The 22,625-nt window shown below is 49.3% G+C and overlaps 19 non-coding genes across 19 annotated transcripts; all 19 read right to left on the reverse strand.

The window, feature by feature from the left end:
- Positions 1 to 946: 946 nt before the first annotated feature.
- Positions 947 to 1,065, reverse strand: LOC124737354. The gene has a single exon (XR_007009697.1). It is a non-coding gene; the product is annotated as a 5S ribosomal RNA (ribosomal RNA).
- Positions 1,066 to 2,097: 1,032 nt separating this feature from the next.
- Positions 2,098 to 2,216, reverse strand: LOC124737315. The gene has a single exon (XR_007009662.1). It is a non-coding gene; the product is annotated as a 5S ribosomal RNA (ribosomal RNA).
- A 1,015-nt stretch (positions 2,217 to 3,231) lies between these two features.
- LOC124737316 lies at positions 3,232 to 3,350 on the reverse strand. The gene has a single exon (XR_007009663.1). It is a non-coding gene; the product is annotated as a 5S ribosomal RNA (ribosomal RNA).
- Positions 3,351 to 4,383: 1,033 nt separating this feature from the next.
- Positions 4,384 to 4,502, reverse strand: LOC124737343. Its single transcript, XR_007009687.1, has one exon. It is a non-coding gene; the product is annotated as a 5S ribosomal RNA (ribosomal RNA).
- A 1,027-nt stretch (positions 4,503 to 5,529) lies between these two features.
- LOC124737317 lies at positions 5,530 to 5,648 on the reverse strand. The gene has a single exon (XR_007009664.1). It is a non-coding gene; the product is annotated as a 5S ribosomal RNA (ribosomal RNA).
- A 1,014-nt stretch (positions 5,649 to 6,662) lies between these two features.
- On the reverse strand, positions 6,663 to 6,781 carry LOC124737318. The gene has a single exon (XR_007009665.1). It is a non-coding gene; the product is annotated as a 5S ribosomal RNA (ribosomal RNA).
- A 1,036-nt stretch (positions 6,782 to 7,817) lies between these two features.
- LOC124737344 lies at positions 7,818 to 7,936 on the reverse strand. Its single transcript, XR_007009688.1, has one exon. It is a non-coding gene; the product is annotated as a 5S ribosomal RNA (ribosomal RNA).
- Positions 7,937 to 8,963: 1,027 nt separating this feature from the next.
- LOC124737320 lies at positions 8,964 to 9,082 on the reverse strand. The gene has a single exon (XR_007009666.1). It is a non-coding gene; the product is annotated as a 5S ribosomal RNA (ribosomal RNA).
- A 1,015-nt stretch (positions 9,083 to 10,097) lies between these two features.
- LOC124737321 lies at positions 10,098 to 10,216 on the reverse strand. Its single transcript, XR_007009667.1, has one exon. It is a non-coding gene; the product is annotated as a 5S ribosomal RNA (ribosomal RNA).
- Positions 10,217 to 11,252: 1,036 nt separating this feature from the next.
- Positions 11,253 to 11,371, reverse strand: LOC124737345. The gene has a single exon (XR_007009689.1). It is a non-coding gene; the product is annotated as a 5S ribosomal RNA (ribosomal RNA).
- A 1,008-nt stretch (positions 11,372 to 12,379) lies between these two features.
- LOC124737322 lies at positions 12,380 to 12,498 on the reverse strand. Its single transcript, XR_007009668.1, has one exon. It is a non-coding gene; the product is annotated as a 5S ribosomal RNA (ribosomal RNA).
- A 1,016-nt stretch (positions 12,499 to 13,514) lies between these two features.
- Positions 13,515 to 13,633, reverse strand: LOC124737323. Its single transcript, XR_007009669.1, has one exon. It is a non-coding gene; the product is annotated as a 5S ribosomal RNA (ribosomal RNA).
- A 1,015-nt stretch (positions 13,634 to 14,648) lies between these two features.
- On the reverse strand, positions 14,649 to 14,767 carry LOC124737324. Its single transcript, XR_007009670.1, has one exon. It is a non-coding gene; the product is annotated as a 5S ribosomal RNA (ribosomal RNA).
- Positions 14,768 to 15,803: 1,036 nt separating this feature from the next.
- LOC124737346 lies at positions 15,804 to 15,922 on the reverse strand. Its single transcript, XR_007009690.1, has one exon. It is a non-coding gene; the product is annotated as a 5S ribosomal RNA (ribosomal RNA).
- Positions 15,923 to 16,949: 1,027 nt separating this feature from the next.
- Positions 16,950 to 17,068, reverse strand: LOC124737325. Its single transcript, XR_007009671.1, has one exon. It is a non-coding gene; the product is annotated as a 5S ribosomal RNA (ribosomal RNA).
- Positions 17,069 to 18,083: 1,015 nt separating this feature from the next.
- Positions 18,084 to 18,202, reverse strand: LOC124737327. Its single transcript, XR_007009673.1, has one exon. It is a non-coding gene; the product is annotated as a 5S ribosomal RNA (ribosomal RNA).
- A 1,036-nt stretch (positions 18,203 to 19,238) lies between these two features.
- On the reverse strand, positions 19,239 to 19,357 carry LOC124737347. Its single transcript, XR_007009691.1, has one exon. It is a non-coding gene; the product is annotated as a 5S ribosomal RNA (ribosomal RNA).
- Positions 19,358 to 20,384: 1,027 nt separating this feature from the next.
- On the reverse strand, positions 20,385 to 20,503 carry LOC124737328. The gene has a single exon (XR_007009674.1). It is a non-coding gene; the product is annotated as a 5S ribosomal RNA (ribosomal RNA).
- A 1,017-nt stretch (positions 20,504 to 21,520) lies between these two features.
- LOC124737329 lies at positions 21,521 to 21,639 on the reverse strand. The gene has a single exon (XR_007009675.1). It is a non-coding gene; the product is annotated as a 5S ribosomal RNA (ribosomal RNA).
- Positions 21,640 to 22,625: the final 986 nt, after the last annotated feature.

The following is a 22,625-nucleotide window of genomic DNA, read 5'->3' on the forward strand; positions in this document are numbered from 1 at the left end:
CCGCATTTTTTTTTTATTGACAATTCGTCACGTTAGCGCGAACGCAATCCTGAGTTCCAAAACTTATGAGCCGGAAGGACGTTCTTCGTGTTTTTTTTTTTTTTTGTGAGCTTTATAAATTTATTTATTAACATTACATCGTTACAAGCTAACAACTTTACAACATAAAACATGAACAGAATTGTAATTGTAAGCACTTCCTTCCGCAATCCGACGTGCCAGCAGAGCGACTGCCGAACTAGCGGGCGCGCCGCCGTGTGTGTGAGACGCGCAGCTTCTCGTTGCACCTCCTGTCATCCGCTTGGCGCGTGCAGCCTTCGACACTCGCGGAAGACGCATCTTGTCCCTGGTGTCCAGCGCAGGAGGGCTGGCGCGCGGCCGGCCGGCGTGTGGCCTGTGCGGGGTGTGGCAGTGTCTTGTTGGAGGGCGCCACTGCTGGCGATGTGAGCTTCCTCGCCTCGCCTCGCCTCGCCTCAGACGAGGTGTTTGCGTAATTTGCAGTGCATTCGCACCATTCCTGTCCCTGTGCCTGTCCCCGTCCCGACTTGTCCCGACTTTGCTCGACTGCCGCTCGCTGCCGCTCGGGTCGTGGCCCATATAACAGCGCAAGCACAAGAAACGTCTGCAGGAGATGAGGAGACGAGACGAGACGACTAAAGAATAACTTTATGATTACATATCGAAGTAGGAATTGTACACCGCTACACAACAACAGGCGCTGACGTATTTCAGAACATATCTGCCGATTCGTACTGTTTTGTCGTTTTCAAAGACTTCCTGGCGAACTTGGTTAGCACATTCTCCCTCAAACTGAGACAATTACTGCAATTTCGTACTTTATGGTCATTACAGTAGTTTAAAATGCTTAAGCAAGAATCTTTGTCACAACACAACGGTGGTATGGAAAGAGGGCGGTATAAAAAAAAAAAAAAAGTAAATGAAGGGGAGCCAACAGCACGTGGTGTTCCCAGGCGGTCACCCATCCAAGTACTAACCACGCCCGATGTTGCTTAACTTCGGTGATCGGACGAGAACCGGTGTACTCAACATGGTATGGCCGTTGGCGCCCATATAATGTTGGCGCATGGCAGAATTCGCATTCGGTTCTTATCCCAACACACACAAAATCTTACTTTTCGGTCGAAAGCAGCCGCATTTTTTTTTTATTGACAATTCGTCACGTTAGCGCGAACGCAATCCTGAGTTCCAAAACTTATGAGCCGGAAGGACGTTCTTCGTGTTTTTTTTTTTTTTTGTGAGCTTTATAAATTTATTTATTAACATTACATCGTTACAAGCTAACAACTTTACAACATAAAACATGAACAGAATTGTAATTGTAAGCACTTCCTTCCGCAATCCGACGTGCCAGCAGAGCGACTGCCGAACTAGCGGGCGCGCCGCCGTGTGTGTGAGACGCGCAGCTTCTCGTTGCACCTCCTGTCATCCGCTTGGCGCGTGCAGCCTTCGACACTCGCGGAAGACGCATCTTGTCCCTGGTGTCCAGCGCAGGAGGGCTGGCGCGCGGCCGGCCGGCGTGTGGCCTGTGCGGGGTGTGGCAGTGTCTTGTTGGAGGGCGCCACTGCTGGCGATGTGAGCTTCCTCGCCTCGCCTCGCCTCGCCTCAGACGAGGTGTTTGCGTAATTTGCAGTGCATTCGCACCATTCCTGTCCCTGTGCCTGTCCCCGTCCCGACTTGTCCCGACTTTGCTCGACTGCCGCTCGCTGCCGCTCGGGTCGTGGCCCATATAACAGCGCAAGCACAAGAAACGTCTGCAGGAGATGAGGAGACGAGACGAGACGACTAAAGAATAACTTTATGATTACATATCGAAGTAGGAATTGTACACCGCTACACAACAACAGGCGCTGACGTATTTCAGAACATATCTGCCGATTCGTACTGTTTTGTCGTTTTCAAAGACTTCCTGGCGAACTTGGTTAGCACATTCTCCCTCAAACTGAGACAATTACTGCAATTTCGTACTTTATGGTCATTACAGTAGTTTAAAATGCTTAAGCAAGAATCTTTGTCACAACACAACGGTGGTATGGAAAGAGGGCGGTATAAAAAAAAAAAAAAAAGTAAATGAAGGGGAGCCAACAGCACGTGGTGTTCCCAGGCGGTCACCCATCCAAGTACTAACCACGCCCGATGTTGCTTAACTTCGGTGATCGGACGAGAACCGGTGTACTCAACATGGTATGGCCGTTGGCGCCCATATAATGTTGGCGCATGGCAGAATTCGCATTCGGTTCTTATCCCAACACACACAAAATCTTACTTTTCGGTCGAAAGCAGCCGCATTTTTTTTTTATTGACAATTCGTCACGTTAGCGCGAACGCAATCCTGAGTTCCAAAACTTATGAGCCGGAAGGACGTGCTTCGTGTTTTTTTTTTTTTTTTTTGTGAGCTTTATAAATTTATTTATTAACATTACATCGTTACAAGGTAACAACTTTACAACATAAAACATGAACAGAATTGTAATTGTAAGCACTTCCTTCCGCAATCCGACGTGCCAGCAGAGCGACTGCCGAACTAGCGGGCGCGCCGCCGTGTGTGTGAGACGCGCAGCTTCTCGTTGCACCTCCTGTCATCCGCTTGGCGCGTGCAGCCTTCGACACTCGCGGAAGACGCATCTTGTCCCTGGTGTCCAGTGGATGGCTGGCGCGCGGCCGACCGGCGTATGGCCTGTACGGGGTGTGGAAGTTCCTGTTGGAGGGCGCCACTGCTGGCGATGTGAGCTTCCTCGCATCAGACGAGATGTTTGCGTAATTTGCAGTGCATTCGCACCATTCCTATCGCTGTCCCTGTCCCCGTCCCGACTTGTCCCGACTTTGCTCGACTGCCGCTCGCTGCCGCTCGGGTCGTGGCCCATATAACAGCGCAAGCACAAGAAACGTCTGCAGGAGATGAGGAGACGAGACGAGACGACTAAAGAATAACTTTATGATTACATATCGAAGTAGGAATTGTACACCGCTACACAACAACAGGCGCTGACGTATTTCAGAACATATCTGCCGATTCGTACTGTTTTGTCGTTTTCAAAGACTTCCTGGCGAACTTGGTTAGCACATTCTCCCTCAAACTGAGACAATTACTGCAATTTCGTACTTTATGGTCATTACAGTAGTTTAAAATGCTTAAGCAAGAATCTTTGTCACAACACAACGGTGGTATGGAAAGAGGGCGGTATAAAAAAAAAAAAAAAGTAAATGAAGGGGAGCCAACAGCACGTGGTGTTCCCAGGCGGTCACCCATCCAAGTACTAACCACGCCCGATGTTGCTTAACTTCGGTGATCGGACGAGAACCGGTGTACTCAACATGGTATGGCCGTTGGCGCCCATATAATGTTGGCGCATGGCAGAATTCGCATTCGGTTCTTATCCCAACACACACAAAATCTTACTTTTCGGTCGAAAGCAGCCGCATTTTTTTTTTATTGACAATTCGTCACGTTAGCGCGAACGCAATCCTGAGTTCCAAAACTTATGAGCCGGAAGGACGTTCTTCGTGTTTTTTTTTTTTTTGTGAGCTTTATAAATTTATTTATTAACATTACATCGTTACAAGCTAACAACTTTACAACATAAAACATGAACAGAATTGTAATTGTAAGCACTTCCTTCCGCAATCCGACGTGCCAGCAGAGCGACTGCCGAACTAGCGGGCGCGCCGCCGTGTGTGTGAGACGCGCAGCTTCTCGTTGCACCTCCTGTCATCCGCTTGGCGCGTGCAGCCTTCGACACTCGCGGAAGACGCATCTTGTCCCTGGTGTCCAGCGCAGGAGGGCTGGCGCGCGGCCGGCCGGCGTGTGGCCTGTGCGGGGTGTGGCAGTGTCTTGTTGGAGGGCGCCACTGCTGGCGATGTGAGCTTCCTCGCCTCGCCTCGCCTCGCCTCAGACGAGGTGTTTGCGTAATTTGCAGTGCATTCGCACCATTCCTGTCCCTGTGCCTGTCCCCGTCCCGACTTGTCCCGACTTTGCTCGACTGCCGCTCGCTGCCGCTCGGGTCGTGGCCCATATAACAGCGCAAGCACAAGAAACGTCTGCAGGAGATGAGGAGACGAGACGAGACGACTAAAGAATAACTTTATGATTACATATCGAAGTAGGAATTGTACACCGCTACACAACAACAGGCGCTGACGTATTTCAGAACATATCTGCCTATTCGTACTGTTTTGTCGTTTTCACAGACTTCCTGGCGAACTTGGTTAGCACATTCTCCCTCAAACTGAGACATTTACTGCAATTTCGTACCTTATGGTCATTACAGTAGTTTAAAATGCTTAAGCAAGAATCTTTGTCACAACAGAACGGTGGTATGGAAAGAGGGCGGTATAAAAAAAAAAAAAAAAAAGTAAATGAAGGGGAGCCAACAGCACGTGGTGTTCCCAGGCGGTCACCCATCCAAGTACTAACCACGCCCGATGTTGCTTAACTTCGGTGATCGGACGAGAACCGGTGTACTCAACATTGTATGGCCGTTGGCGCCCATATAATGTAGGCGCATGGCAGAATTCGCATTCGGTTCTTATCCCAACACACACTAAATCTTACTTTTCGGTCGAAAGCAGCCGCATTTTTTTTTATTGACAATTCGTCACGTTAGCGCGAACGCAATCCTGAGTTCCAAAACTTATGAGCCGGAAGGACGTGCTTCGTGTATTTTTTTTTGTGAGCTTTATAAATTTATTTATTAACATTACATCGTTACAAGCTAACAACTTTACAACATAAAACATGAACAGAATTGTAATTTTAAGCACTTCCTTCCGCAATTCGACGTGCCAGCAGAGCGACTGCCGAACTAGCGGGCGCGCCGCCGTGTGTGTGAGACACGCAGCTTCTCGTTGCACCTCCTGTCATCCGCTTGGCGCGTGCAGCCTTCGACACTCGCGGAAGACGCATCTTGTCCCTGGTGTCCAGCGCAGGAGGGCTGGCGCGCGGCCGGCCGGCGTGTGGCCTGTGCGGGGTGTGGCAGTGTCTTGTTGGAGGGCGCCACTGCTGGCGATGTGAGCTTCCTCGCCTCGCCTCGCCTCGCCTCAGACGAGGTGTTTGCGTAATTTGCAGTGCATTCGCACCATTCCTGTCCCTGTGCCTGTCCCCGTCCCGACTTGTCCCGACTTTGCTCGACTGCCGCTCGCTGCCGCTCGGGTCGTGGCCCATATAACAGCGCAAGCACAAGAAACGTCTGCAGGAGATGAGGAGACGAGACGAGACGACTAAAGAATAACTTTATGATTACATATCGAAGTAGGAATTGTACACCGCTACACAACAACAGGCGCTGACGTATTTCAGAACATATCTGCCGATTCGTACTGTTTTGTCGTTTTCAAAGACTTCCTGGCGAACTTGGTTAGCACATTCTCCCTCAAACTGAGACAATTACTGCAATTTCGTACTTTATGGTCATTACAGTAGTTTAAAATGCTTAAGCAAGAATCTTTGTCACAACACAACGGTGGTATGGAAAGAGGGCGGTATAAAAAAAAAAAAAAAAGTAAATGAAGGGGAGCCAACAGCACGTGGTGTTCCCAGGCGGTCACCCATCCAAGTACTAACCACGCCCGATGTTGCTTAACTTCGGTGATCGGACGAGAACCGGTGTACTCAACATGGTATGGCCGTTGGCGCCCATATAATGTTGGCGCATGGCAGAATTCGCATTCGGTTCTTATCCCAACACACACAAAATCTTACTTTTCGGTCGAAAGCAGCCGCATTTTTTTTTTATTGACAATTCGTCACGTTAGCGCGAACGCAATCCTGAGTTCCAAAACTTATGAGCCGGAAGGACGTGCTTCGTGTTTTTTTTTTTTTTTTGTGAGCTTTATAAATTTATTTATTAACATTACATCGTTACAAGGTAACAACTTTACAACATAAAACATGAACAGAATTGTAATTGTAAGCACTTCCTTCCGCAATCCGACGTGCCAGCAGAGCGACTGCCGAACTAGCGGGCGCGCCGCCGTGTGTGTGAGACGCGCAGCTTCTCGTTGCACCTCCTGTCATCCGCTTGGCGCGTGCAGCCTTCGACACTCGCGGAAGACGCATCTTGTCCCTGGTGTCCAGTGGATGGCTGGCGCGCGGCCGACCGGCGTATGGCCTGTACGGGGTGTGGAAGTTCCTGTTGGAGGGCGCCACTGCTGGCGATGTGAGCTTCCTCGCATCAGACGAGATGTTTGCGTAATTTGCAGTGCATTCGCACCATTCCTATCGCTGTCCCTGTCCCCGTCCCGACTTGTCCCGACTTTGCTCGACTGCCGCTCGCTGCCGCTCGGGTCGTGGCCCATATAACAGCGCAAGCACAAGAAACGTCTGCAGGAGATGAGGAGACGAGACGAGACGACTAAAGAATAACTTTATGATTACATATCGAAGTAGGAATTGTACACCGCTACACAACAACAGGCGCTGACGTATTTCAGAACATATCTGCCGATTCGTACTGTTTTGTCGTTTTCAAAGACTTCCTGGCGAACTTGGTTAGCACATTCTCCCTCAAACTGAGACAATTACTGCAATTTCGTACTTTATGGTCATTACAGTAGTTTAAAATGCTTAAGCAAGAATCTTTGTCACAACACAACGGTGGTATGGAAAGAGGGCGGTATAAAAAAAAAAAAAAAAGTAAATGAAGGGGAGCCAACAGCACGTGGTGTTCCCAGGCGGTCACCCATCCAAGTACTAACCACGCCCGATGTTGCTTAACTTCGGTGATCGGACGAGAACCGGTGTACTCAACATGGTATGGCCGTTGGCGCCCATATAATGTTGGCGCATGGCAGAATTCGCATTCGGTTCTTATCCCAACACACACAAAATCTTACTTTTCGGTCGAAAGCAGCCGCATTTTTTTTTTATTGACAATTCGTCACGTTAGCGCGAACGCAATCCTGAGTTCCAAAACTTATGAGCCGGAAGGACGTGCTTCGTGTTTTTTTTTTTTTTTTTGTGAGCTTTATAAATTTATTTATTAACATTACATCGTTACAAGGTAACAACTTTACAACATAAAACATGAACAGAATTGTAATTGTAAGCACTTCCTTCCGCAATCCGACGTGCCAGCAGAGCGACTGCCGAACTAGCGGGCGCGCCGCCGTGTGTGTGAGACGCGCAGCTTCTCGTTGCACCTCCTGTCATCCGCTTGGCGCGTGCAGCCTTCGACACTCGCGGAAGACGCATCTTGTCCCTGGTGTCCAGCGCAGGAGGGCTGGCGCGCGGCCGGCCGGCGTGTGGCCTGTGCGGGGTGTGGCAGTGTCTTGTTGGAGGGCGCCACTGCTGGCGATGTGAGCTTCCTCGCCTCGCCTCGCCTCGCCTCAGACGAGGTGTTTGCGTAATTTGCAGTGCATTCGCACCATTCCTGTCCCTGTGCCTGTCCCCGTCCCGACTTGTCCCGACTTTGCTCGACTGCCGCTCGCTGCCGCTCGGGTCGTGGCCCATATAACAGCGCAAGCACAAGAAACGTCTGCAGGAGATGAGGAGACGAGACGAGACGACTAAAGAATAACTTTATGATTACATATCGAAGTAGGAATTGTACACCGCTACACAACAACAGGCGCTGACGTATTTCAGAACATATCTGCCTATTCGTACTGTTTTGTCGTTTTCACAGACTTCCTGGCGAACTTGGTTAGCACATTCTCCCTCAAACTGAGACATTTACTGCAATTTCGTACCTTATGGTCATTACAGTAGTTTAAAATGCTTAAGCAAGAATCTTTGTCACAACAGAACGGTGGTATGGAAAGAGGGCGGTATAAAAAAAAAAAAAAAAAAGTAAATGAAGGGGAGCCAACAGCACGTGGTGTTCCCAGGCGGTCACCCATCCAAGTACTAACCACGCCCGATGTTGCTTAACTTCGGTGATCGGACGAGAACCGGTGTACTCAACATTGTATGGCCGTTGGCGCCCATATAATGTAGGCGCATGGCAGAATTCGCATTCGGTTCTTATCCCAACACACACTAAATCTTACTTTTCGGTCGAAAGCAGCCGCATTTTTTTTTATTGACAATTCGTCACGTTAGCGCGAACGCAATCCTGAGTTCCAAAACTTATGAGCCGGAAGGACGTGCTTCGTGTATTTTTTTTTGTGAGCTTTATAAATTTATTTATTAACATTACATCGTTACAAGCTAACAACTTTACAACATAAAACATGAACAGAATTGTAATTTTAAGCACTTCCTTCCGCAATTCGACGTGCCAGCAGAGCGACTGCCGAACTAGCGGGCGCGCCGCCGTGTGTGTGAGACGCGCAGCTTCTCGTTGCACCTCCTGTCATCCGCTTGGCGCGTGCAGCCTTCGACACTCGCGGAAGACGCATCTTGTCCCTGGTGTCCAGCGCAGGAGGGCTGGCGCGCGGCCGGCCGGCGTGTGGCCTGTGCGGGGTGTGGCAGTGTCTTGTTGGAGGGCGCCACTGCTGGCGATGTGAGCTTCCTCGCCTCGCCTCGCCTCGCCTCAGACGAGGTGTTTGCGTAATTTGCAGTGCATTCGCACCATTCCTGTCCCTGTGCCTGTCCCCGTCCCGACTTGTCCCGACTTTGCTCGACTGCCGCTCGCTGCCGCTCGGGTCGTGGCCCATATAACAGCGCAAGCACAAGAAACGTCTGCAGGAGATGAGGAGACGAGACGAGACGACTAAAGAATAACTTTATGATTACATATCGAAGTAGGAATTGTACACCGCTACACAACAACAGGCGCTGACGTATTTCAGAACATATCTGCCGATTCGTACTGTTTTGTCGTTTTCAAAGACTTCCTGGCGAACTTGGTTAGCACATTCTCCCTCAAACTGAGACAATTACTGCAATTTCGTACTTTATGGTCATTACAGTAGTTTAAAATGCTTAAGCAAGAATCTTTGTCACAACACAACGGTGGTATGGAAAGAGGGCGGTATAAAAAAAAAAAAAAAAGTAAATGAAGGGGAGCCAACAGCACGTGGTGTTCCCAGGCGGTCACCCATCCAAGTACTAACCACGCCCGATGTTGCTTAACTTCGGTGATCGGACGAGAACCGGTGTACTCAACATGGTATGGCCGTTGGCGCCCATATAATGTTGGCGCATGGCAGAATTCGCATTCGGTTCTTATCCCAACACACACAAAATCTTACTTTTCGGTCGAAAGCAGCCGCATTTTTTTTTTATTGACAATTCGTCACGTTAGCGCGAACGCAATCCTGAGTTCCAAAACTTATGAGCCGGAAGGACGTGCTTCGTGTTTTTTTTTTTTTTTTTGTGAGCTTTATAAATTTATTTATTAACATTACATCGTTACAAGGTAACAACTTTACAACATAAAACATGAACAGAATTGTAATTGTAAGCACTTCCTTCCGCAATCCGACGTGCCAGCAGAGCGACTGCCGAACTAGCGGGCGCGCCGCCGTGTGTGTGAGACGCGCAGCTTCTCGTTGCACCTCCTGTCATCCGCTTGGCGCGTGCAGCCTTCGACACTCGCGGAAGACGCATCTTGTCCCTGGTGTCCAGTGGATGGCTGGCGCGCGGCCGACCGGCGTATGGCCTGTACGGGGTGTGGAAGTTCCTGTTGGAGGGCGCCACTGCTGGCGATGTGAGCTTCCTCGCATCAGACGAGATGTTTGCGTAATTTGCAGTGCATTCGCACCATTCCTATCGCTGTCCCTGTCCCCGTCCCGACTTGTCCCGACTTTGCTCGACTGCCGCTCGCTGCCGCTCGGGTCGTGGCCCATATAACAGCGCAAGCACAAGAAACGTCTGCAGGAGATGAGGAGACGAGACGAGACGACTAAAGAATAACTTTATGATTACATATCGAAGTAGGAATTGTACACCGCTACACAACAACAGGCGCTGACGTATTTCAGAACATATCTGCCGATTCGTACTGTTTTGTCGTTTTCAAAGACTTCCTGGCGAACTTGGTTAGCACATTCTCCCTCAAACTGAGACAATTACTGCAATTTCGTACTTTATGGTCATTACAGTAGTTTAAAATGCTTAAGCAAGAATCTTTGTCACAACACAACGGTGGTATGGAAAGAGGGCGGTATAAAAAAAAAAAAAAAAGTAAATGAAGGGGAGCCAACAGCACGTGGTGTTCCCAGGCGGTCACCCATCCAAGTACTAACCACGCCCGATGTTGCTTAACTTCGGTGATCGGACGAGAACCGGTGTACTCAACATGGTATGGCCGTTGGCGCCCATATAATGTTGGCGCATGGCAGAATTCGCATTCGGTTCTTATCCCAACACACACAAAATCTTACTTTTCGGTCGAAAGCAGCCGCATTTTTTTTTTATTGACAATTCGTCACGTTAGCGCGAACGCAATCCTGAGTTCCAAAACTTATGAGCCGGAAGGACGTGCTTCGTGTTTTTTTTTTTTTTTTTGTGAGCTTTATAAATTTATTTATTAACATTACATCGTTACAAGGTAACAACTTTACAACATAAAACATGAACAGAATTGTAATTGTAAGCACTTCCTTCCGCAATCCGACGTGCCAGCAGAGCGACTGCCGAACTAGCGGGCGCGCCGCCGTGTGTGTGAGACGCGCAGCTTCTCGTTGCACCTCCTGTCATCCGCTTGGCGCGTGCAGCCTTCGACACTCGCGGAAGACGCATCTTGTCCCTGGTGTCCAGCGCAGGAGGGCTGGCGCGCGGCCGGCCGGCGTGTGGCCTGTGCGGGGTGTGGCAGTGTCTTGTTGGAGGGCGCCACTGCTGGCGATGTGAGCTTCCTCGCCTCGCCTCGCCTCGCCTCAGACGAGGTGTTTGCGTAATTTGCAGTGCATTCGCACCATTCCTGTCCCTGTGCCTGTCCCCGTCCCGACTTGTCCCGACTTTGCTCGACTGCCGCTCGCTGCCGCTCGGGTCGTGGCCCATATAACAGCGCAAGCACAAGAAACGTCTGCAGGAGATGAGGAGACGAGACGAGACGACTAAAGAATAACTTTATGATTACATATCGAAGTAGGAATTGTACACCGCTACACAACAACAGGCGCTGACGTATTTCAGAACATATCTGCCTATTCGTACTGTTTTGTCGTTTTCACAGACTTCCTGGCGAACTTGGTTAGCACATTCTCCCTCAAACTGAGACATTTACTGCAATTTCGTACCTTATGGTCATTACAGTAGTTTAAAATGCTTAAGCAAGAATCTTTGTCACAACAGAACGGTGGTATGGAAAGAGGGCGGTATAAAAAAAAAAAAAAAAAAGTAAATGAAGGGGAGCCAACAGCACGTGGTGTTCCCAGGCGGTCACCCATCCAAGTACTAACCACGCCCGATGTTGCTTAACTTCGGTGATCGGACGAGAACCGGTGTACTCAACATTGTATGGCCGTTGGCGCCCATATAATGTAGGCGCATGGCAGAATTCGCATTCGGTTCTTATCCCAACACACACTAAATCTTACTTTTCGGTCGAAAGCAGCCGCATTTTTTTTTATTGACAATTCGTCACGTTAGCGCGAACGCAATCCTGAGTTCCAAAACTTATGAGCCGGAAGGACGTGCTTCGTGTATTTTTTTTTGTGAGCTTTATAAATTTATTTATTAACATTACATCGTTACAAGCTAACAACTTTACAACATAAAACATGAACAGAATTGTAATTTTAAGCACTTCCTTCCGCAATTCGACGTGCCAGCAGAGCGACTGCCGAACTAGCGGGCGCGCCGCCGTGTGTGTGAGACGCGCAGCTTCTCGTTGCACCTCCTGTCATCCGCTTGGCGCGTGCAGCCTTCGACACTCGCGGAAGACGCATCTTGTCCCTGGTGTCCAGTGGATGGCTGGCGCGCGGCCGACCGGCGTATGGCCTGTACGGGGTGTGGAAGTTCCTGTTGGAGGGCGCCACTGCTGGCGATGTGAGCTTCCTCGCATCAGACGAGATGTTTGCGTAATTTGCAGTGCATTCGCACCATTCCTATCGCTGTCCCTGTCCCCGTCCCGACTTGTCCCGACTTTGCTCGACTGCCGCTCGCTGCCGCTCGGGTCGTGGCCCATATAACAGCGCAAGCACAAGAAACGTCTGCAGGAGATGAGGAGACGAGACGAGACGACTAAAGAATAACTTTATGATTACATATCGAAGTAGGAATTGTACACCGCTACACAACAACAGGCGCTGACGTATTTCAGAACATATCTGCCGATTCGTACTGTTTTGTCGTTTTCAAAGACTTCCTGGCGAACTTGGTTAGCACATTCTCCCTCAAACTGAGACAATTACTGCAATTTCGTACTTTATGGTCATTACAGTAGTTTAAAATGCTTAAGCAAGAATCTTTGTCACAACACAACGGTGGTATGGAAAGAGGGCGGTATAAAAAAAAAAAAAAAAGTAAATGAAGGGGAGCCAACAGCACGTGGTGTTCCCAGGCGGTCACCCATCCAAGTACTAACCACGCCCGATGTTGCTTAACTTCGGTGATCGGACGAGAACCGGTGTACTCAACATGGTATGGCCGTTGGCGCCCATATAATGTTGGCGCATGGCAGAATTCGCATTCGGTTCTTATCCCAACACACACAAAATCTTACTTTTCGGTCGAAAGCAGCCGCATTTTTTTTTTATTGACAATTCGTCACGTTAGCGCGAACGCAATCCTGAGTTCCAAAACTTATGAGCCGGAAGGACGTGCTTCGTGTTTTTTTTTTTTTTTTTTGTGAGCTTTATAAATTTATTTATTAACATTACATCGTTACAAGGTAACAACTTTACAACATAAAACATGAACAGAATTGTAATTGTAAGCACTTCCTTCCGCAATCCGACGTGCCAGCAGAGCGACTGCCGAACTAGCGGGCGCGCCGCCGTGTGTGTGAGACGCGCAGCTTCTCGTTGCACCTCCTGTCATCCGCTTGGCGCGTGCAGCCTTCGACACTCGCGGAAGACGCATCTTGTCCCTGGTGTCCAGTGGATGGCTGGCGCGCGGCCGACCGGCGTATGGCCTGTACGGGGTGTGGAAGTTCCTGTTGGAGGGCGCCACTGCTGGCGATGTGAGCTTCCTCGCATCAGACGAGATGTTTGCGTAATTTGCAGTGCATTCGCACCATTCCTATCGCTGTCCCTGTCCCCGTCCCGACTTGTCCCGACTTTGCTCGACTGCCGCTCGCTGCCGCTCGGGTCGTGGCCCATATAACAGCGCAAGCACAAGAAACGTCTGCAGGAGATGAGGAGACGAGACGAGACGACTAAAGAATAACTTTATGATTACATATCGAAGTAGGAATTGTACACCGCTACACAACAACAGGCGCTGACGTATTTCAGAACATATCTGCCGATTCGTACTGTTTTGTCGTTTTCAAAGACTTCCTGGCGAACTTGGTTAGCACATTCTCCCTCAAACTGAGACAATTACTGCAATTTCGTACTTTATGGTCATTACAGTAGTTTAAAATGCTTAAGCAAGAATCTTTGTCACAACACAACGGTGGTATGGAAAGAGGGCGGTATAAAAAAAAAAAAAAAAGTAAATGAAGGGGAGCCAACAGCACGTGGTGTTCCCAGGCGGTCACCCATCCAAGTACTAACCACGCCCGATGTTGCTTAACTTCGGTGATCGGACGAGAACCGGTGTACTCAACATGGTATGGCCGTTGGCGCCCATATAATGTTGGCGCATGGCAGAATTCGCATTCGGTTCTTATCCCAACACACACAAAATCTTACTTTTCGGTCGAAAGCAGCCGCATTTTTTTTTTATTGACAATTCGTCACGTTAGCGCGAACGCAATCCTGAGTTCCAAAACTTATGAGCCGGAAGGACGTGCTTCGTGTTTTTTTTTTTTTTTTTGTGAGCTTTATAAATTTATTTATTAACATTACATCGTTACAAGGTAACAACTTTACAACATAAAACATGAACAGAATTGTAATTGTAAGCACTTCCTTCCGCAATCCGACGTGCCAGCAGAGCGACTGCCGAACTAGCGGGCGCGCCGCCGTGTGTGTGAGACGCGCAGCTTCTCGTTGCACCTCCTGTCATCCGCTTGGCGCGTGCAGCCTTCGACACTCGCGGAAGACGCATCTTGTCCCTGGTGTCCAGTGGATGGCTGGCGCGCGGCCGACCGGCGTATGGCCTGTACGGGGTGTGGAAGTTCCTGTTGGAGGGCGCCACTGCTGGCGATGTGAGCTTCCTCGCATCAGACGAGATGTTTGCGTAATTTGCAGTGCATTCGCACCATTCCTATCGCTGTCCCTGTCCCCGTCCCGACTTGTCCCGACTTTGCTCGACTGCCGCTCGCTGCCGCTCGGGTCGTGGCCCATATAACAGCGCAAGCACAAGAAACGTCTGCAGGAGATGAGGAGACGAGACGAGACGACTAAAGAATAACTTTATGATTACATATCGAAGTAGGAATTGTACACCGCTACACAACAACAGGCGCTGACGTATTTCAGAACATATCTGCCGATTCGTACTGTTTTGTCGTTTTCAAAGACTTCCTGGCGAACTTGGTTAGCACATTCTCCCTCAAACTGAGACAATTACTGCAATTTCGTACTTTATGGTCATTACAGTAGTTTAAAATGCTTAAGCAAGAATCTTTGTCACAACACAACGGTGGTATGGAAAGAGGGCGGTATAAAAAAAAAAAAAAAAGTAAATGAAGGGGAGCCAACAGCACGTGGTGTTCCCAGGCGGTCACCCATCCAAGTACTAACCACGCCCGATGTTGCTTAACTTCGGTGATCGGACGAGAACCGGTGTACTCAACATGGTATGGCCGTTGGCGCCCATATAATGTTGGCGCATGGCAGAATTCGCATTCGGTTCTTATCCCAACACACACAAAATCTTACTTTTCGGTCGAAAGCAGCCGCATTTTTTTTTTATTGACAATTCGTCACGTTAGCGCGAACGCAATCCTGAGTTCCAAAACTTATGAGCCGGAAGGACGTGCTTCGTGTTTTTTTTTTTTTTTTTGTGAGCTTTATAAATTTATTTATTAACATTACATCGTTACAAGGTAACAACTTTACAACATAAAACATGAACAGAATTGTAATTGTAAGCACTTCCTTCCGCAATCCGACGTGCCAGCAGAGCGACTGCCGAACTAGCGGGCGCGCCGCCGTGTGTGTGAGACGCGCAGCTTCTCGTTGCACCTCCTGTCATCCGCTTGGCGCGTGCAGCCTTCGACACTCGCGGAAGACGCATCTTGTCCCTGGTGTCCAGCGCAGGAGGGCTGGCGCGCGGCCGGCCGGCGTGTGGCCTGTGCGGGGTGTGGCAGTGTCTTGTTGGAGGGCGCCACTGCTGGCGATGTGAGCTTCCTCGCCTCGCCTCGCCTCGCCTCAGACGAGGTGTTTGCGTAATTTGCAGTGCATTCGCACCATTCCTGTCCCTGTGCCTGTCCCCGTCCCGACTTGTCCCGACTTTGCTCGACTGCCGCTCGCTGCCGCTCGGGTCGTGGCCCATATAACAGCGCAAGCACAAGAAACGTCTGCAGGAGATGAGGAGACGAGACGAGACGACTAAAGAATAACTTTATGATTACATATCGAAGTAGGAATTGTACACCGCTACACAACAACAGGCGCTGACGTATTTCAGAACATATCTGCCTATTCGTACTGTTTTGTCGTTTTCACAGACTTCCTGGCGAACTTGGTTAGCACATTCTCCCTCAAACTGAGACATTTACTGCAATTTCGTACCTTATGGTCATTACAGTAGTTTAAAATGCTTAAGCAAGAATCTTTGTCACAACAGAACGGTGGTATGGAAAGAGGGCGGTATAAAAAAAAAAAAAAAAAAGTAAATGAAGGGGAGCCAACAGCACGTGGTGTTCCCAGGCGGTCACCCATCCAAGTACTAACCACGCCCGATGTTGCTTAACTTCGGTGATCGGACGAGAACCGGTGTACTCAACATTGTATGGCCGTTGGCGCCCATATAATGTAGGCGCATGGCAGAATTCGCATTCGGTTCTTATCCCAACACACACTAAATCTTACTTTTCGGTCGAAAGCAGCCGCATTTTTTTTTATTGACAATTCGTCACGTTAGCGCGAACGCAATCCTGAGTTCCAAAACTTATGAGCCGGAAGGACGTGCTTCGTGTATTTTTTTTTGTGAGCTTTATAAATTTATTTATTAACATTACATCGTTACAAGCTAACAACTTTACAACATAAAACATGAACAGAATTGTAATTTTAAGCACTTCCTTCCGCAATTCGACGTGCCAGCAGAGCGACTGCCGAACTAGCGGGCGCGCCGCCGTGTGTGTGAGACGCGCAGCTTCTCGTTGCACCTCCTGTCATCCGCTTGGCGCGTGCAGCCTTCGACACTCGCGGAAGACGCATCTTGTCCCTGGTGTCCAGCGCAGGAGGGCTGGCGCGCGGCCGGCCGGCGTGTGGCCTGTGCGGGGTGTGGCAGTGTCTTGTTGGAGGGCGCCACTGCTGGCGATGTGAGCTTCCTCGCCTCGCCTCGCCTCGCCTCAGACGAGGTGTTTGCGTAATTTGCAGTGCATTCGCACCATTCCTGTCCCTGTGCCTGTCCCCGTCCCGACTTGTCCCGACTTTGCTCGACTGCCGCTCGCTGCCGCTCGGGTCGTGGCCCATATAACAGCGCAAGCACAAGAAACGTCTGCAGGAGATGAGGAGACGAGACGAGACGACTAAAGAATAACTTTATGATTACATATCGAAGTAGGAATTGTACACCGCTACACAACAACAGGCGCTGACGTATTTCAGAACATATCTGCCGATTCGTACTGTTTTGTCGTTTTCAAAGACTTCCTGGCGAACTTGGTTAGCACATTCTCCCTCAAACTGAGACAATTACTGCAATTTCGTACTTTATGGTCATTACAGTAGTTTAAAATGCTTAAGCAAGAATCTTTGTCACAACACAACGGTGGTATGGAAAGAGGGCGGTATAAAAAAAAAAAAAAAAGTAAATGAAGGGGAGCCAACAGCACGTGGTGTTCCCAGGCGGTCACCCATCCAAGTACTAACCACGCCCGATGTTGCTTAACTTCGGTGATCGGACGAGAACCGGTGTACTCAACATGGTATGGCCGTTGGCGCCCATATAATGTTGGCGCATGGCAGAATTCGCATTCGGTTCTTATCCCAACACACACAAAATCTTACTTTTCGGTCGAAAGCAGCCGCATTTTTTTTTTATTGACAATTCGTCACGTTAGCGCGAACGCAATCCTGAGTTCCAAAACTTATGAGCCGGAAGGACGTGCTTCGTGTTTTTTTTTTTTTTTTTGTGAGCTTTATAAATTTATTTATTAACATTACATCGTTACAAGGTAACAACTTTACAACATAAAACATGAACAGAATTGTAATTGTAAGCACTTCCTTCCGCAATCCGACGTGCCAGCAGAGCGACTGCCGAACTAGCGGGCGCGCCGCCGTGTGTGTGAGACGCGCAGCTTCTCGTTGCACCTCCTGTCATCCGCTTGGCGCGTGCAGCCTTCGACACTCGCGGAAGACGCATCTTGTCCCTGGTGTCCAGTGGATGGCTGGCGCGCGGCCGACCGGCGTATGGCCTGTACGGGGTGTGGAAGTTCCTGTTGGAGGGCGCCACTGCTGGCGATGTGAGCTTCCTCGCATCAGACGAGATGTTTGCGTAATTTGCAGTGCATTCGCACCATTCCTATCGCTGTCCCTGTCCCCGTCCCGACTTGTCCCGACTTTGCTCGACTGCCGCTCGCTGCCGCTCGGGTCGTGGCCCATATAACAGCGCAAGCACAAGAAACGTCTGCAGGAGATGAGGAGACGAGACGAGACGACTAAAGAATAACTTTATGATTACATATCGAAGTAGGAATTGTACACCGCTACACAACAACAGGCGCTGACGTATTTCAGAACATATCTGCCGATTCGTACTGTTTTGTCGTTTTCAAAGACTTCCTGGCGAACTTGGTTAGCACATTCTCCCTCAAACTGAGACAATTACTGCAATTTCGTACTTTATGGTCATTACAGTAGTTTAAAATGCTTAAGCAAGAATCTTTGTCACAACACAACGGTGGTATGGAAAGAGGGCGGTATAAAAAAAAAAAAAAAAGTAAATGAAGGGGAGCCAACAGCACGTGGTGTTCCCAGGCGGTCACCCATCCAAGTACTAACCACGCCCGATGTTGCTTAACTTCGGTGATCGGACGAGAACCGGTGTACTCAACATGGTATGGCCGTTGGCGCCCATATAATGTTGGCGCATGGCAGAATTCGCATTCGGTTCTTATCCCAACACACACAAAATCTTACTTTTCGGTCGAAAGCAGCCGCATTTTTTTTTTATTGACAATTCGTCACGTTAGCGCGAACGCAATCCTGAGTTCCAAAACTTATGAGCCGGAAGGACGTGCTTCGTGTTTTTTTTTTTTTTTTTGTGAGCTTTATAAATTTATTTATTAACATTACATCGTTACAAGGTAACAACTTTACAACATAAAACATGAACAGAATTGTAATTGTAAGCACTTCCTTCCGCAATCCGACGTGCCAGCAGAGCGACTGCCGAACTAGCGGGCGCGCCGCCGTGTGTGTGAGACGCGCAGCTTCTCGTTGCACCTCCTGTCATCCGCTTGGCGCGTGCAGCCTTCGACACTCGCGGAAGACGCATCTTGTCCCTGGTGTCCAGCGCAGGAGGGCTGGCGCGCGGCCGGCCGGCGTGTGGCCTGTGCGGGGTGTGGCAGTGTCTTGTTGGAGGGCGCCACTGCTGGCGATGTGAGCTTCCTCGCCTCGCCTCGCCTCGCCTCAGACGAGGTGTTTGCGTAATTTGCAGTGCATTCGCACCATTCCTGTCCCTGTGCCTGTCCCCGTCCCGACTTGTCCCGACTTTGCTCGACTGCCGCTCGCTGCCGCTCGGGTCGTGGCCCATATAACAGCGCAAGCACAAGAAACGTCTGCAGGAGATGAGGAGACGAGACGAGACGACTAAAGAATAACTTTATGATTACATATCGAAGTAGGAATTGTACACCGCTACACAACAACAGGCGCTGACGTATTTCAGAACATATCTGCCTATTCGTACTGTTTTGTCGTTTTCACAGACTTCCTGGCGAACTTGGTTAGCACATTCTCCCTCAAACTGAGACATTTACTGCAATTTCGTACCTTATGGTCATTACAGTAGTTTAAAATGCTTAAGCAAGAATCTTTGTCACAACAGAACGGTGGTATGGAAAGAGGGCGGTATAAAAAAAAAAAAAAAAAAGTAAATGAAGGGGAGCCAACAGCACGTGGTGTTCCCAGGCGGTCACCCATCCAAGTACTAACCACGCCCGATGTTGCTTAACTTCGGTGATCGGACGAGAACCGGTGTACTCAACATTGTATGGCCGTTGGCGCCCATATAATGTAGGCGCATGGCAGAATTCGCATTCGGTTCTTATCCCAACACACACTAAATCTTACTTTTCGGTCGAAAGCAGCCGCATTTTTTTTTATTGACAATTCGTCACGTTAGCGCGAACGCAATCCTGAGTTCCAAAACTTATGAGCCGGAAGGACGTGCTTCGTGTATTTTTTTTTGTGAGCTTTATAAATTTATTTATTAACATTACATCGTTACAAGCTAACAACTTTACAACATAAAACATGAACAGAATTGTAATTTTAAGCACTTCCTTCCGCAATTCGACGTGCCAGCAGAGCGACTGCCGAACTAGCGGGCGCGCCGCCGTGTGTGTGAGACGCGCAGCTTCTCGTTGCACCTCCTGTCATCCGCTTGGCGCGTGCAGCCTTCGACACTCGCGGAAGACGCATCTTGTCCCTGGTGTCCAGCGCAGGAGGGCTGGCGCGCGGCCGGCCGGCGTGTGGCCTGTGCGGGGTGTGGCAGTGTCTTGTTGGAGGGCGCCACTGCTGGCGATGTGAGCTTCCTCGCCTCGCCTCGCCTCGCCTCAGACGAGGTGTTTGCGTAATTTGCAGTGCATTCGCACCATTCCTGTCCCTGTGCCTGTCCCCGTCCCGACTTGTCCCGACTTTGCTCGACTGCCGCTCGCTGCCGCTCGGGTCGTGGCCCATATAACAGCGCAAGCACAAGAAACGTCTGCAGGAGATGAGGAGACGAGACGAGACGACTAAAGAATAACTTTATGATTACATATCGAAGTAGGAATTGTACACCGCTACACAACAACAGGCGCTGACGTATTTCAGAACATATCTGCCGATTCGTACTGTTTTGTCGTTTTCAAAGACTTCCTGGCGAACTTGGTTAGCACATTCTCCCTCAAACTGAGACAATTACTGCAATTTCGTACTTTATGGTCATTACAGTAGTTTAAAATGCTTAAGCAAGAATCTTTGTCACAACACAACGGTGGTATGGAAAGAGGGCGGTATAAAAAAAAAAAAAAAAGTAAATGAAGGGGAGCCAACAGCACGTGGTGTTCCCAGGCGGTCACCCATCCAAGTACTAACCACGCCCGATGTTGCTTAACTTCGGTGATCGGACGAGAACCGGTGTACTCAACATGGTATGGCCGTTGGCGCCCATATAATGTTGGCGCATGGCAGAATTCGCATTCGGTTCTTATCCCAACACACACAAAATCTTACTTTTCGGTCGAAAGCAGCCGCATTTTTTTTTTATTGACAATTCGTCACGTTAGCGCGAACGCAATCCTGAGTTCCAAAACTTATGAGCCGGAAGGACGTGCTTCGTGTTTTTTTTTTTTTTTTTTTGTGAGCTTTATAAATTTATTTATTAACATTACATCGTTACAAGGTAACAACTTTACAACATAAAACATGAACAGAATTGTAATTGTAAGCACTTCCTTCCGCAATCCGACGTGCCAGCAGAGCGACTGCCGAACTAGCGGGCGCGCCGCCGTGTGTGTGAGACGCGCAGCTTCTCGTTGCACCTCCTGTCATCCGCTTGGCGCGTGCAGCCTTCGACACTCGCGGAAGACGCATCTTGTCCCTGGTGTCCAGTGGATGGCTGGCGCGCGGCCGACCGGCGTATGGCCTGTACGGGGTGTGGAAGTTCCTGTTGGAGGGCGCCACTGCTGGCGATGTGAGCTTCCTCGCATCAGACGAGATGTTTGCGTAATTTGCAGTGCATTCGCACCATTCCTATCGCTGTCCCTGTCCCCGTCCCGACTTGTCCCGACTTTGCTCGACTGCCGCTCGCTGCCGCTCGGGTCGTGGCCCATATAACAGCGCAAGCACAAGAAACGTCTGCAGGAGATGAGGAGACGAGACGAGACGACTAAAGAATAACTTTATGATTACATATCGAAGTAGGAATTGTACACCGCTACACAACAACAGGCGCTGACGTATTTCAGAACATATCTGCCGATTCGTACTGTTTTGTCGTTTTCAAAGACTTCCTGGCGAACTTGGTTAGCACATTCTCCCTCAAACTGAGACAATTACTGCAATTTCGTACTTTATGGTCATTACAGTAGTTTAAAATGCTTAAGCAAGAATCTTTGTCACAACACAACGGTGGTATGGAAAGAGGGCGGTATAAAAAAAAAAAAAAAAGTAAATGAAGGGGAGCCAACAGCACGTGGTGTTCCCAGGCGGTCACCCATCCAAGTACTAACCACGCCCGATGTTGCTTAACTTCGGTGATCGGACGAGAACCGGTGTACTCAACATGGTATGGCCGTTGGCGCCCATATAATGTTGGCGCATGGCAGAATTCGCATTCGGTTCTTATCCCAACACACACAAAATCTTACTTTTCGGTCGAAAGCAGCCGCATTTTTTTTTTATTGACAATTCGTCACGTTAGCGCGAACGCAATCCTGAGTTCCAAAACTTATGAGCCGGAAGGACGTGCTTCGTGTTTTTTTTTTTTTTTTTTTGTGAGCTTTATAAATTTATTTATTAACATTACATCGTTACAAGGTAACAACTTTACAAACATAAAACATGAACAGAATTGTAATTGTAAGCACTTCCTTCCGCAATCCGACGTGCCAGCAGAGCGACTGCCGAACTAGCGGGCGCGCCGCCGTGTGTGTGAGACGCGCAGCTTCTCGTTGCACCTCCTGTCATCCGCTTGGCGCGTGCAGCCTTCGACACTCGCGGAAGACGCATCTTGTCCCTGGTGTCCAGCGCAGGAGGGCTGGCGCGCGGCCGGCCGGCGTGTGGCCTGTGCGGGGTGTGGCAGTGTCTTGTTGGAGGGCGCCACTGCTGGCGATGTGAGCTTCCTCGCCTCGCCTCGCCTCGCCTCAGACGAGGTGTTTGCGTAATTTGCAGTGCATTCGCACCATTCCTGTCCCTGTGCCTGTCCCCGTCCCGACTTGTCCCGACTTTGCTCGACTGCCGCTCGCTGCCGCTCGGGTCGTGGCCCATATAACAGCGCAAGCACAAGAAACGTCTGCAGGAGATGAGGAGACGAGACGAGACGACTAAAGAATAACTTTATGATTACATATCGAAGTAGGAATTGTACACCGCTACACAACAACAGGCGCTGACGTATTTCAGAACATATCTGCCTATTCGTACTGTTTTGTCGTTTTCACAGACTTCCTGGCGAACTTGGTTAGCACATTCTCCCTCAAACTGAGACATTTACTGCAATTTCGTACCTTATGGTCATTACAGTAGTTTAAAATGCTTAAGCAAGAATCTTTGTCACAACAGAACGG

This window comes from Schistocerca piceifrons, unplaced genomic scaffold (assembly GCF_021461385.2).
Source record: "Schistocerca piceifrons isolate TAMUIC-IGC-003096 unplaced genomic scaffold, iqSchPice1.1 HiC_scaffold_1697, whole genome shotgun sequence".
NCBI lineage: Eukaryota > Metazoa > Arthropoda > Insecta > Orthoptera > Acrididae > Schistocerca > Schistocerca piceifrons.